At 37.3% G+C, this 12,670-nt stretch overlaps 1 non-coding gene across 1 annotated transcript; it reads right to left on the bottom strand.

Moving 5' to 3' along the window:
• Positions 1-12,353: 12,353 nt before the first annotated feature.
• Positions 12,354-12,461, bottom strand: LOC112731761 (small nucleolar RNA R71). The gene has a single exon (XR_003167523.1). It is a non-coding gene; the product is annotated as a small nucleolar RNA R71 (small nucleolar RNA).
• Between the last annotated feature and the right edge of the window lie 209 nt (positions 12,462-12,670).

The raw sequence follows: 12,670 nt of genomic DNA, 5'->3' as shown, positions 1-12,670 counted from the left end.
ACCATCCCTTTGTACATAGTTCAATTTATTGCATTTTGTCTCTTGTAGATAGTTTAGGTTAGTTTAATTGCAAGCTTAATTTGCTTAGATTTCAGTTTAGATTATGTATTTTTGATGAATAATACGTTTTGGGGTTGAAAAGCTATTTTGGATTTCAAGTTTGGTGCCTTAGAGAACTTAAATTTTTTGAGAAAAACAGAGCATGTGCGTGCGCACACACCTGTGCGTACGCACATAACCCCAATTTTCGCGTTCTGTGCGCGTGCACCCTCCTGTGCGCGCGCACACCAGCTTATGCACCCTCTGTTGGGAGCATCAGCACACCTTGTGCGTCCGCATCCCCCTCTTTTGCCGCTCGTGCGTCCGCACGGACCTGTGTGCTTACGTACACACGGCGTGATAGCTGGCAATTTTGGCGGTTCATTAAAAAAAAAAGAATTTTCACCTTTCTATGCGTAGGCACAGCCCTGTGCCCACGCACACCTCAAAAATTGGCCTCTGGTCGCGGCGTTAGCATGCATAGTGCGAACGCACAACAATTCTCTTTTTGCTCATCGACGCGTACATGTGCCTCATGCGTACGCGTCGCCTTTCATTTTTCGCAATCTCACACGTCGCGTCCCTTACGCGTACGCGTCGATCTCTTTTTTCCGCCGCACCACGCGCACGCTTCCATCACGCGTACGCGTGACCCTCTGTACGTGCGCATACCCCTTTATGCGTATGCACGCCCCTGTTTTGCCCCTCCCTCTTCTTTCTTCTCTATTCTCCTTCTTTCTTTTTCTTTCTTCTTTTTTTTTTATTTGTTCTTCCTTCTTTCTTTTTCTATTCTCCTTCTTCTCTTCTCCGGCAAAGCTCCGTCACCGTGACCTCGCAGTGGCTAACACAAGTGCCATTGTTACTTATCCCTTTCTTTTATACTCTTCATCTTTTTCAATTTTGTAGTTTTACTCTTAATTGTTTTGTTTATTTACTTACTTAATTTTTATCTTCTTTATTTAGTTTTACTTGCTTAATTGTTGAGTTTTACTCTTGATTTATGGGTTGTTCATGCTTGAAATTTTGGCTTGAATTGATGAATATGTGAACCATATACCATGTGTTTGTTTACATGCCTGAATGAACTTTTTGTTTAATTCATATGTTGTCATGAGCATATGTGTTAGACTATATCCTTGTTTGGCATTCTAATCAAGAATTGTGCAATTTTAAATGATTATGATGTTATTTTGGATTGAAATTTCAATAATGTACTTGTTTAATGCTTTGAGTTGCTATCACCAAATTGATATGAAAAGTGACATTTGACTTCTTTTTGGTGAAATTTTTAACAAGTACATATTGAATTTAGTGAATTGAATTGAATCGCTTGTTCATCATGATTTTTAAGTCAATATAATCACATCACGAGGTATTTGCTCCTTGTTAATGCTTTGCATTTGTTTGAGTTGACTTGACTTGATTTTTATCAAGACTTGTTACTTTTTGTAGCAAACACCTTCCCATGTGATTATTGCCTTATTCCTGAGGATGAATAAGTAGTTTCTCTTCATTATTGCATTGGTTATTATTTGTTGTGCTATTTTATCGCTCTTGCACTTTCACTTGCACACCTTCAATATCCAATATTTTCTAAATTCAATTCACTCTTGTTGCAATTGCCTAAGCTTGCTTGTGTTTAATTGATGCTCATCTTTTAGTTGCATCTTAGGCCATTTAATTGAGAAACTCATTATTACCTTTAAGTGTGTGGATGCCATCTTAACCGGCCGTTGTATGTATTCTAACCATGTGCACAATTGGAATACACACATGGCTCATCTTTTCATCATACCACACAACTATGCAAATTTCCTCAATTAGATGCCTATTTTCTTACTCCCTTACATTTTTGTGCTACTTGCCCTATAATTCCTAATTATACCTTATTCACTCTTTTTGAGGATGAGACATAACGGCAAGGAGCCGAGAGAGGAGGAGGACACCGAGGATGGAGATGCCGAGAATGCATTGAGCCTTGGCAATTTCCCCCACAACCCAAGCCCCCGCATCCGTGAAGGTGGATCTCTTGAGAGACATTCTCCCCGGATTGTGTTCGTGCACGGAGGACCATGCAACGCTTAAGTGTGGGGGAGGATTCGTCATTTCGGGGGCGTAAATTCTCTTTTCTGAACACTTTGTACTTTATTTTTGTTTCTTTTTATTATGTTTCTTGTACATATTTGGAGTGCTTTTAACTGATACATTGCATTTTCTTTTGGTATATATATCATAGTTATATCTATTGCATTTTGCATCTTTTTCTTAGTATATATTTTATAGATAAAAGTTGTGATTGGATGATGTGAATAGTATAGCACCTAGTTCGATTTTGTCCTAATTGTTCATGTTAGTTTTTGCATTGTTGAAAATTAGGAATAGAACTAGGAATTTTGAAAATTGCATCCATCACAACATACATACATATAGGAAATAATTTTGGTGAAAAACAACAAAGATTTCCAAGAATTTTGTTTTTAGGGCATTCTATTGAATTGATTTGGAAAATTATTTTTAAACTTACTTGAATGAATTTTTATGGAACATGGAAGAGAGATAGAACAAACACCTTGTGAGTTTTTGAGCTTAAATGAGTGGTTACACCTTTTAACCATTAATTTTGTTCATTGAGTGTTATATCTCTTCTATGATTGTAATCTTGGTTTTGCTTGATTCTTTATTTCCAATATTTGATGTCTTGAATGCATTTAGCATGATTAAGGCCATCTTTGAATTAAACTCACTCACCCATATAGCCTTACCCTTGCATCTACCATTGTTAACCCCTTTGAGCTTGTTAAATCCCTTTGTTCTAATTGTAACCACATCAAAACCCTAAGCGTAAGACCATGATTTATCTTGAATTGCATCTTTGATTAGCTTAGGTTGAGATGTGTGCGTCATTTAAGTGTGGGGAAAATTTTGGAAAGCATTGGTAGAGAAAAAAAATTTGTTTTGGGTAATTATTGAAAAATTTGGAAAATAGATGCACATTCATGTTTTAATTTGGTTTAACCGTATGCATTTGTCATAGAAAAAAATGAAATAGAAAAGAAAAAATGAAATGAAAGAAAAATATAGTAATAAGATGGGACAAAATTTATCCCAAAGAAAAAAAAATAAATTGAAAAAAATGAAATGAATAAGAAATGCATGTGTTTTGAATAGAAACTAAGGCATGAATGTGTGTGTGAAAAGAAGTAATGGGTGGCTAGAATGCATTTTTTGTGGGTTGATTGATATAGGTTGAGTTGGATACTTGAGCTAATCAAAGATTCAATCCTTTAGTCCACTTAGCCATATACTCATCCTACCCTTACCCCAACCCCATTACTACCTCCTAAAGACCTCATGATACTTGCATACATGCATCAAATACTTGTTGATTGTTAGATGAAAAGCAATCCTTTGAAAGCATGATTAGAGGAGATTCGAGTGATTTGACCCTAAACACCGAGTGATGAGAGTATATACACACCTAGTGAGGGTTCAATTACTCAATTCTATGTCTCCACCTTTCTTATCATGCATTCTTGCAAGTTGCTTCTTTTTGATGATTTAAATCAATTCTTTAGATTTTGATTGCATTGAGCTACTTCTTTGCTTAGCCCTATTTGACTATACTTGCTTGCAAATTTGTTTGTTTGTTTTCATCAATGTCATATAGACACTATAGATAGATATATAGCTATAGATAGTATTTACATATTTGCATGCATGAACGTAGTTGCATTGAATAAGTTTTTTACCCTTCTACCCCTTTCCTTTGAGTAGTTTAGCATGAGGACATGCTATTGTTTAAGTGTGGGGGAATTGAAGAGTCCATATTTTCTGGTATATTTTGGTTTGATTTGAGTGGATTTCATCACATAAACCCACATTTATTCATCTAAATAGCATACTTTTGTGTTTTCTCCCTAAATTAAGCTTAATTATGAAAATATGCTATTTTATGCATAATTTAATCAACTTTATTTCACTTTCATTCCATTAGGTGCCTTGATGTGTATGATGAGTAATTTCAGGGCTACAAGGCTAATATGGATGGAAGAAGTGATGGGAAAGCATGAAAAAAGGGAGAAAGCATGAAGAAATCAAGTTTTGGGAGATTCAGCTTCCGTGCGTGCGCACAGTGATGCGTGCGTACGCACATGCGCAAGTTTGGCGACGCGTACGCGTGACCCACGCGTACGCTTCGCAGCCAGCACATGACCCAGTTAATAGAAATCCCTGGGGGCGATTTCTGGGCCTCCAGACCCCAGTTTTGGGACTCTCTGAAGCTGATTCTTCCTATATCAAGCAAGGCCTCATTCCATGTGAAAGGGGCGGGGGAGCAATTAGGGTTAGATTTTAGTCATGTAGTTCATTTTCTAGAGAGAGAAGCTCCCCCTTCTCTCTAGAACTAGGGTTTCTTAGTTTAATTTCTTTATTGCTACTTTTAATTCTTGTTTTAATCTAGTTTCTTCTACCTTTCTTTGTTCTATTGTCTTAATTTCCTTGTTTATCTTATTAATTTCTCATTTTAGTTGGGTGAACTTGAGTGGGATGTCCATTCCACATTGTGTAAGGGTTGTTAATTAATTTGGTTTCCCTTGACTCTAGGTGACCCACTAGTGTTGACTTAGGACTTAGGGATTGAGATTAATTATGCCTAGTTGACTTATCCTCGATGTAGGGTTGACTAATTGGGATTAATTCACACACATTTACCATGTTTGTGGTCTACAACTAGGATATGAATCCTTAATTACCCACTTCTTCCCAAGAGTCCTTTTTAGCTTTCAATTTCCATTTTCATTGCCTTTACTTGCCTTCATTTAATTTCTTGCATGTTAAGCTACCTTCTTGCATTTTAATTTCTTGCCAATTGCTATTATCCAACCCCCATTTCTCCCATAGCCAATAATTATACACTTAATTACAACTCCTAGGGAAGACAACAGGAGGTTGAATTACTCTCGGTTTAAATTAGAAATATTAAACTTTGATGTTTGGGATTTAATTTACCGGTTTGGTCTATACTTTCAACGTAAGTTATCTTGAGTTGAAAAATCCAAACCGGTGCAAAATCCTACTCATCAGGTATCTTTTAGTGTTTTTCGTTTTTCATTTTTTGAAAATTTCTTTTATTCAATTTCAAAAATTTTGTGTTTGGTGTCTTGGTTAGTAGTCTTGTCTTTCTTGCTATCTTTTTTTTTAAACCTTTATTTTATCTTACCTTTCTTTGATTTTTAAATTTTGCTATCTTATCTTTCTTTTAAATTCAGACTTTCAAAATCTTAAAATCTTGTTAGTTTTTTTTTCTTTTGAATTTTAATTTTTAAAATCTTTAAAATTTTAAAATCTTATCTTATCTTCTCTCTCTCTTGTTACTTTTTCTAATTTTCAATTTTCAAAATCTTTCCTTGACTTTCTCTTTCTAAATTCAAAACTTTTTAAAATCAAATATCTTCTCTTTAAATTTTAAAATCTTGTCTTATCTTGTTCACTTTTTCTTTTCAAATTCAATTTTCAAATCTTTGATTAACTCTTTCTCATTAAATTTCAAAAAAAATTTCAAAATCAAATCTTTTAATTTTAATTTCAAATCTTTTTAATTAGTTGTTTGTTTTATTTTAATTTTAAAAGATTGGTATCTCTTTAATTATTAATTCTCTTTCTTCTTTTTTAAAATCTTCTAATCTCTCTCTCTCTCTCTCTCTTCTATTTTCAAAAATTCTTAACCTCTTTCTCTCTCATATTTTTCGAAAATCTCTTGCTTCTTTCTCTATCTTTAACTTCAAAAATTTCTCTTTTCTTTCCCTTTCTATTTTTGAAAACTTTTCTTTTTAATTAAAAGACATCTTTTCTTTTCTTCTTTACTTATCTCTCTAACAAAGGACCTCTATACTCTGACATAGAGAATCTTTTCTTCTTCTCTTCTTGGTTTCTCTCTTCTTGTTTATGAACAAGAGTAGGGGTAAAGAACCCCTCTTTGATCCAAATCATGAACCTGAAAGGACTCTGAGAAGGCGTCTACAACAAGCTCAGGCTAGTAGATCCGTAAGGAATCTAACAGGAGCTCTAGAACAAGAAGATGAAGAAACAACAATGGCAGCTAATCCAGACAATGGGGGTGACACAAGAAAGGTCCTAGGATCTTATACTACACCCAATTCATACTTCTATGGGCATAGCATCTCCATTCCTACCATTGGGGCAAACAACTTTGAGTTGAAGCCACAACTCGTCACTCTAGTTCAACAGAACTACCAGTTTCATGGACTTCCATAGGAAGATCCAAACAAATTCATATCTGACTTCTTGTAGATATGTGACACTGTCAAGACTACTGGAGTAAATCCAGAAGTCTACAAGCTCATGCTCTTCCCTTTTGCAGTAAGAGACAAAGCAAGGTTATGGCTGGATTCTCAGCCTAAGGAAAGCCTATATTCATGGGAGAAGGTGGTCAATGGATTTTTTACCAAGTTCTTTCCATCTCAGAAGTTAAGCAAGCTGAGGGTGGAAGTTCAAACCTTCAGACAAAAAGAAGGTGAATCCCTTAATGAAGCATGGGAAAGATACAAGCAACTGATCAGGAGATGTCGTCCTGACATGATCTCAGATTGGACTATGTTAGATATCTTCTATGATAGCTTATCTGAGATGTCCAATATGGTAATGGACCACTCTGCAGGTGGATCCCTCCACATGAAGAAAATGCCTGAAGAGGCACAAGAGCTTATTGACATGGTTTCTAACAACTAGTACATATACACTTTTGAAAGGAACCCTGTGAACAATGGGGTAACTCAAAAGAGGGGCATTCTAGAGGTAGATACCTTAGATGCCATTTTAGCTCAAAATAAGCTCATGTCCCAGCAAATCAACATGATCTCTCAATACTTAAGTGGGACACAGAGTTCAGAGGCTTACTGTCCAGAGACAACTTATAAGGTGGACACAGGTGATAACGCCTGGACAACCATGGAGGAGGCTAACTACATGGGAAACTCCTCTAGAAACTCCAATAACAATCGCTATTCGAATCCTTTCAATCAGGATGGAATGAACCAGAATCGGTTTAACAATAAACCATTGGAACCCTTTCAGCAACAGATGGAGACACCCAAGCAGAGCCTCTCTGACTTGGCTACTATAGTCTCTAATCTCTCCAAGACCACATACAGTTTCATGGCTGAAACTAGGTCCTCCATCAGAAACCTAGAAATACAGATTGGTCAACTAGGCAAGAGGATCCCAGAGATTCCATCTAGCACTCTTCCAAGCAACACAGAGGTTAATCCAAAGGAAGAGTGCAAGGCCCTCACTGTAGGGTAGGTGACCAAACCCAAAAAGGAGCTTACTGTGAAAGAGCTCAAGAAAATCAGAGCTCATGAGGAGACAGATAATGTCACCTTCCACGCTCCTTCATTGGGCGAAGAATATGAAGAATACTCTTCTTCAGAGGATGATGAGGAGTCTAAGGAAGAGAAAATTGCTCGGTACCTAGCCATCTTCAAAAAGCTGAAAGCCAAATCCTCTCATACAGAGGCGTTGAAGGAGGAAGATAAGCCTGTGGTGCTGGCCAAGGAGTGTAGTGCCTTTGTCCAGAAGAAGCTTCCTCAGAAGCTACCGGATCTCAGAAGCTTTATGATTCTCTACACTATAGGGACCATCACCTTTGAGAAGGCACTATGTGACCGTCGCTCAAGCATCAACCTCATGGCTTTTTCTGTAATGAAGGGGGTTAGGAATACTGGAAGTATAAAGTGCCAAGATCTCATTGGAGATGGTAGACAAGTCCCTAAAAAGGGCACATGGCATGCTGGAAGATGTCCTAGTAAAGGTTGAAGACCTTCACATCCCTGCTGATTTTATAATCTTAGACAATGAGGAGGACAGAGATGAATCCATCATCCTTGGAAGGTCATTCTTGGCCACTGCCAAGGCCAAAATTGATGTGGAAAGAGGAGAGCTAGTCCTTAGACTACATGAGGATCTGATGACTTGTATCATTGATAAACCCCATATTAAGGATTTATCTTGTGCTTGATTTGGGGGATTTCATCACCTTTTACCCACATTTATTCAATGAAATAGCATGGTTTCAAGATTGTCTCCTAATTTGTGCTTAAGTATGAAAACATGCTTTCTAGCCCTTAATTAGCTGAATTTAACTCACCTTTGATTCTACTAGATGCCTTGATCTGTTTGTTAGTGATTTCAGACTGAAAAGGCTAGGAATGGACCAAAGGAATGAAGAGGAAAGCATGCAAAGTAGAGAAATCATGAAAAGCCAAAGATTTGGAAAAAGCCCATGGACGCGCGCGAATTGCGAATTGTCTCCGCACGTGATTTTTAAATAGAAAATGTGACCAGCAATTTTTGAGAGCTGTGGGGCCCAGTTTCAACCAACTTTGGCGCCCAAAATTGCATAAAAAGACCAATGATTGAAAGGAAAAGGGGAGATTCACTCATTTTTGCTCATTCACACACATTAGGATTATGATTAGTTAGTTTTAGAGAGAGAAGCTCTCACTTCTCTCTAGGATTAGAAGTAGGATTAGGTGTAGTTCTTAGATCTAGGGTTTAATTCATGCTTTCTTCTACTTCTACCTTTCAATTCCTTGTTGTTGCAATCATTACTCTTCTACTCTTTTGTTGTAGATCTACTCTTGTTCCTTCTCTTTTCTTTCAATTCAAGTTGAGGTAATTCATAATAATTCTGTTTCTTTTGATTGTTGTTGTTAATTTCTTGCAATAATTATTGTTAGATTTCATTCTTGTTGTAGATTTACCATGCTTTCCTTTCATACCTTCCAAGTGTTTATCAAAATGCTTGAGAAGATGTTAGAGTAGATTTTAGTGCTCTTGGCTTGGGAAGGTAACTTAGGAACTCTTGAGTTACTAATGTCCAAGTGATTGACGATTGGGAGCCATTAACTCTAGATCTCACTAATTGATTTGGTGGAGAGCTAGGACTTATGGACTTGGATTGACATAGCTCACTTGACTTTCCTTTACTATTGGTTAGGGGATGACTTAGTGGGGTTGATCCTTGCTAATTCCCTTGTTGTGGTTAGTGATTAGGATAGAGATCCTTGACCACCAACCCTTGCCAAGGCCTTTTTGTTATTCGAATTTCCTTGTCATTTACTTTTCATGTTTCTCATCCAAAAACCCCAAAATATCTCATAACCAATAATAAGAACACTTCATTGTAATTCCTAGGAAGAACGACCCAAGGTTTGAATACTTCGGTTTATAGATTGTAGGGGTTTGTTTTAGTGACAAACAAATTTTTGTATGAAAGGATTAGTGTTGGTTTAGAAACTATATTGCAACGAGAATTTATTGTGAATTCTAAACCGTCAATAATCCATTCATCAATCGTCTATCTATTTTCTCATAAAAGAATGACCATATAATGAATAAATTCTCACTGATTTAATGCAATATTGAGAGATATATCATGAATTAGTAGAACACTACTTTGAAATTAGATATTACATGTATTTCAGGAGAAAAGAGCAACAAAGAGGATGGAAACAAGCAAGTAAGGCTGGGCACTTTGATGAATTCATATTTGATAAAGATTTTTGGTTGAAATTGAATGGATTTCATCATAAAAACTTGCACTTATTCCCTTAAATAGCATGCTTTTGAACTTTCTTCCTAATTTGTGCTTGATTATGAAAACATGCTCTTTTGTGCCTAATTTGATTAATTTTATCCCATTTGCCTTCCATTCGATACCTTGATGTTGTTTGTGAGTGATTTCAGATGTATAAGGTAGGAATGGCTAGGAGAAAATGGAAGAGGAACATGCAAAGTGGAGGAAGCATGAAGAATCAAAGGAGAAGAGCACAGCGATGTCTGCGTACGCACAGACTTGCGTGCGTACGCACAACCATCAGAGCAAAGCCATGCGTGCGCGTGAGCCGTATCGTGCGCGCCGCGTGTCCATTCGAGCATCGCCTAGTGTGCGTTCGCAAAACTTGTGCGTATGCACAGGAAGAGATTTTGGCAGAGTGTGCGTGCGCACACGTCTTTGCGTACGCACAGGTACCAGCACATGCCTCTATTAAAAAGTCATGTGGACTGATAAACCATTATTTTATGATTTATATTGTGTTTAACTGAGTGGTTTTATCAAGTCTTTACCTACTTATTCATATAGATTGCATGAATTTTATAATTCCTTCCTAGTATTGTTTATGGTTGAAAACTTGCTTCCTAGAAACCTTTAAGTATTACATTTTAACTCTCCATTATACCACTCAATGCCGTGATCCATGTGTTAAGTGTTTCAGACTTCATAGGACAGGAATGGCTTGGAGAATAGAGAGGAAGCTTGCAAAAATGGAAGGAACACAAGAAACTAAGGAGATGACCAGCGAACATTGACGCGATCGCATGGCTCACGCGAGCGCGCGAAATGAAGAAATCGCAACGATGCAAACGTGTACCTGACGCAAACGCATGGAGTGGAGTTTGCACGAATGATGCGAACTCGTGGATGACGCAAACGCGTGACAAGGAAAATTGCCGAATGACGCGAACACGTAGATGACGCGTACGCGTGACCTGCGCGATCTGCAAAAATAACAGAATACACTGGGGGTGATTTTGGGCCGTGTTTTGACCCAGTTTTTGACCTAGAAACACAGACTAAAGCTAGGGAACATGCAGAGACTCAATATGCATCCACACACATTCAGATACATCGATATTAGGATTGCTTTCAGTTTCAGATCTGAATCTAGATTAGTTTTACATTAGTAGTTTATGCTTTTGCTTTGTATTTTTGGATGCTGAAGAGTCATTACCTCTGTGAAGACATTACTTTAGTTTGTTTCCTTATTCCTTTACTCTTATTAGTTGCTCATTGACCCTATTCAATTAAGTATATTACATTTTGAATTTATTAATATACAGAGTTACTTTTATTTTTAATTAATTATTAATTCTCTATTTTATTTTATTTTAATTTATTATGTCTTCTTATATTTTTATGAGTATTAATTCCATGTCAATGGAGTAGATTTCCTACTTGACATGGGGGTTGATTAAGAGGAGACACTTGAGTTGGAATGTTCAAGTGCTTAGTTAAATTGGACGTTGTTGGCTAATTCTGTACCTACTAACACTAGACCTTCCCAAGGGAGAGGACTAGGATTTGTGGGTAAGAGTTAGCTCAATCACTTGACTTTCCTTTATTTAGTAAGGGTTAACTAAGAGAAAACAAAAACCTCTTTACACTACACTTGAGAAAATTCCAACAAGGATAAAACTTCCAATTAATCATTCCCCCAGTCAAGGCCTTTTAATATTAATAATAATTCTTAGTTTTATCGCTTTAATTTACAATTATTTTTTATTCATTATCAAAACTCAACTTTTCTGGAAAACTTCTAGTTAATAAAATAGCACCCTTTCCTGCAACTCGTTGGGAGACGACTTGGGACTCATACTCCCAGTATTTTTATTTCTAAAATTTGTGACAACCCCTTTTTTAAATTGGTGAGGCAGACTTTAGCTGGTTGAGAGCTATACTTGCAACGCATCTCTCTTATTAAGACTCTCTTAATTGGTCTAACTTCTGCCACACATCAATTTTTGGCGCCGTTGCCGGGGAGTTGCAATAGTGTGCTAGATTATTAATTAGTGTACATATTTGATTTTATTTGCATATTTTATTTTTATTTCTGTTACCATGAGCTATATGTCTTTCTCATTGAATGACGCGGTCATTGCCTGATCCGAGCTTAGCCGCTTTTGATCCTAAAATTGAAAGAACTCTTTCACGTATTAGGCGAGTTCGACGTCGGTAAGCCTCTGAGGGTGGTGAAGTGAGTGTTATCAATTCACCAGTCTTATCTGAGGGCGAATCTGAACCGCCATCTGAGAGCAAGACAAGCTCCTTTACTACTGATCCAGTTGATTCACGTGCAGGTGACATGGCAGAACCTAGGAGAATTACTCTCCGAGAAGCTGGAGCCCCAGATTTTACACTGCAACCTTATCAAGTACATCATCCAAATCTGCCTGCAGATTTTGAATTGAAGACTGCACTAATCAACTTGATGCCCAAGTTTCATGGCTTACCTGCTCAAGAGCCTATTAAGCACCTTAGGGATTTCCAGATAGCCTGTTCTACTGTTAGGCGTAATGGTACAGATGAACCTTCTATTCTGTTAACTGCCTTGCCATTTTCTTTTGAGGGAAAGGCAAGGGAGTGGTACTACTCCCAACCTGAAGCGACTGTTACCAACTGGGATACACTCAGGAGAAAATTTTTGGAAAAATACTTTCCAGCTGAAGTCACAGATAGACTGAGAAAAGAGATCTCCTACATTGTTCAAGGTGACTCAGAGACTCTCTATGAATACTGGGAGAGTTTTAAGAACCTTCTAGACGCATGTCCCCATCACATGATTGACAGACTAGTGTTGATCAACTATTTCACTCAAGGCATGAATCCCCAGGATAAGGCTACACTGGATGGTGCTAGTAATGGTTCTATGAAAAAGAACAGAACCGCAGATGAAGCATGGCAACTGATCGGCGATTTAGCTGAGTCCACTAGGAATCATAGGCCGAGGCGTAGCCACTCAAAAGCTGTTGCAGAGGTTTCCTCTAGCATTGA

Source organism: Arachis hypogaea, chromosome 12 (assembly GCF_003086295.3).
Source record: "Arachis hypogaea cultivar Tifrunner chromosome 12, arahy.Tifrunner.gnm2.J5K5, whole genome shotgun sequence".
Classification (NCBI taxonomy): domain Eukaryota; kingdom Viridiplantae; phylum Streptophyta; class Magnoliopsida; order Fabales; family Fabaceae; genus Arachis; species Arachis hypogaea.
The sequence above is the reverse complement of the archived record's forward strand: the minus strand, read 5'-3'. Positions and strand labels throughout refer to the sequence as shown.